Source organism: Esox lucius, chromosome 6 (assembly GCF_011004845.1).
Source record: "Esox lucius isolate fEsoLuc1 chromosome 6, fEsoLuc1.pri, whole genome shotgun sequence".
Taxonomy (NCBI): Eukaryota; Metazoa; Chordata; class Actinopteri; order Esociformes; family Esocidae; genus Esox; species Esox lucius.
The window spans coordinates 27,866,255-27,869,015 of record NC_047574.1 but is presented as its reverse complement, the minus strand read 5'-3'; positions in this window follow the sequence as shown (position 1 = coordinate 27,869,015).

Genomic DNA, 2,761 nt, shown 5'->3' with positions numbered 1-2,761 from the left:
CTTGCATTTATTCCTTCCTCCATAGCAGGCGCAGGCTGATTGGTTAGAAACCATTTCAGTGACCAATCAAAAAGCACATTAAATAGGAAGCGTACAAATAGAGAAAAAAACTCCTGGCAGGAAACACTTTTTTCCCTTTTAATTTTACAAAAGCCCGCCCACGCGAATGTCATTCATCAGAGAACTTTAACAAAAATACATCTGTACAACGCATTTAATAGTACACGGTGTCCAACAAATCTGCTGCATTTCAATGCTGATGGTAATAGAATTGATAAAAAGTAATTTATTCGCATGAATCACTATCCATGAAAACTCCATCAACTGCTTGTTAAAATTGTTACCTTTCATAAAAGATATTTAGATTAAGCAAGCTAAATTGTAGCTGAAGTTCAGAAAAAGGAGCTGACCAGTGCTGAAAGTGTTGGACTCACACAAAATTGTTATAACTCATTTATAGTACAACTCACTTACTGTCCACCAGTGCTCTATCAAGAGAAACTATTAGAAACGTTTAGAAACTTTACTTCAGTCACAATAACGTTTAAGTTGAAAGAGACACACTTTTAAGTAGTTTTGCCGAATATTATTCAGCTTATTCAATTGTTAAAATACACAAACACAGACATGTATGTATATATTAGGTAAACAGTCATTTGCAGATAAGTTTCAGCACCGGGAGCTGACCAGTGCTGAAACTGCCAAGCTCGGGCAAATACTAGACCGTTGGTTTGCGCGCGCTGTCCGTTTCGTCAGTTAGTGGCCACTGCTAGCTTATTTTGAAACAGTAATGTGAGTTCCTCAGAATTTGTTGCAGTAAGTACTGTATGTCACGTAAAAAACTAGCTAGTACTACGTTTATGGATAATCAGCTGCTATTTAGCTACTGTTCGGGTGTCTCTTGTCGTCCCCCCCCCCCCCCCCCCCCCCAATAATCAAATAAAACGGAGGGAGAACGTCAATATCAAGTTGTAGTTAGTTAGCTAGTTATTAATGCCTTTGTGAAGAACCACTAGCAATGCTGTGAGAGAACCTATGACGAACTAACGAATAGCATAAGTAACTTAAGTTTACTAGCTATTACTACACTACAGTACTGTAACCCATTTGATCTGTGCCGAGAGACAAGCTAGTTTTAGCTGTAAATTACTATTATGTTTATAATAATTTTTTGTATTTTCTCTTTTTAAGAAGTATTATTACAATTATGTTTGACTAAAAGCACATTCCGATTACAACTAGCTACTGTAGGTAATTGGGCTCATTTGGGTTTAATCTGAATAGGTGCTTTGGTCAAGGACAGAACAACAACAGATTGTTCATTTTGCTGGCTTGGGGATTTGATTTAGCAAGCTTTCAGGTTACCACTGGTCAGTTGAGCTGAGCCACCGGCCACCATGTTTTGTTTATTTAAATGTTCATTCTACTTTCTTTGTTAAAGCTATCCATCGATTTGTTGGTAAGAAGTAACGACAGAGGAGGCTAAGGAAAAGCTTCAAGGTGGACAACACATTCAAGAAAGAGGTATTGACATAACCTACTGCTTCTGTAATCAATTTGAGTGACGAAATGTGCATTTGATTGTTATTGTGTTAACTGACTCCGCTTGGTGATCATAACTAACAGAGATGTCACAGTCCCCTAATATTCAGCTGAGCAGAAGTCATGAAAAGGAAGTATCCTGGAATACAAAGTAGAATAGTATATATACTCAATAATGCTATCACCTTGATATATGAACAGGCTTATCAAGTCTCAATATGTAAAATAAATGCTGCAAGAGTGAGGAAAAACAGAAGCTAAAAAAAATAGCTGACAAGCCACCAGAGAAAATACAGTTATTGTTATTTTTGCATTACAGATATGCTGTAAAACACTGACCAAGGAATCCTGGAATCCTTTGTTTCCATGATAGAATGGGATAGATACTTTACTCAACATTGAGGATGATGACGATGGGTGTCAGAATCCTCTTGTTCTTGGTCATATAGAGGCCCTCAATGTAAATCAACATATTTTATTTGTGCCCAGTGGTATACCAGGGGATGTAGGTCTATATGTAGTTTGATGATTGTTATTGTAATGTGTGGGAAATACATATTAAAGTGAGACAATTAATTTATGAATTTGCTGACAGTAACTAAAACAGAATTATCCCAAGATATTTAAAGCCCCATTTTTTTGAGGATGAAGGATTACATGTCAGTGAACAACCCTATGTTCAGAGGAAGATGATAAACAAAATGGACAAACGGCTGATCGAAGATGAAAAGGTGGCGATTATCGTTCGATTGAAAATGAATGGTTTCTGGTACACAATTCTAACAAAAATTATAGGAGTAAATGTTGACTTTAATTAAGTGGTTATGTAATTTTTTGAGTCATTTCATTGCATCATATATGCAACCCTTGCATGGTTCTCTTGTGAATTGCGGTTATGAAACATCTTATGCAATATCTAAAATTAGCTCAGGAATGGAGGGTATTCATGGTGTGGATACCAGTCTCTCTAGCTAACATTCCACTTTTTGTTACTCATAATCATTACCAGTTTATCGGCAAAGTAAAATACTCACCTTTGAATTGTTCTGGGACAATCCTGGTTGCTCTTTCAAACCCAATCCAGAAATATTGGCGCGGTCATGTAGACTTCCCATACTCGGCTCAGTGTCATTTTCTGGCCACAGTGTACATAGGGTAAGTCTGTCCTTGGGTGTACTGCGTATTACTTTAAATGTGGAATGTCTTCTTAGTGGAATGG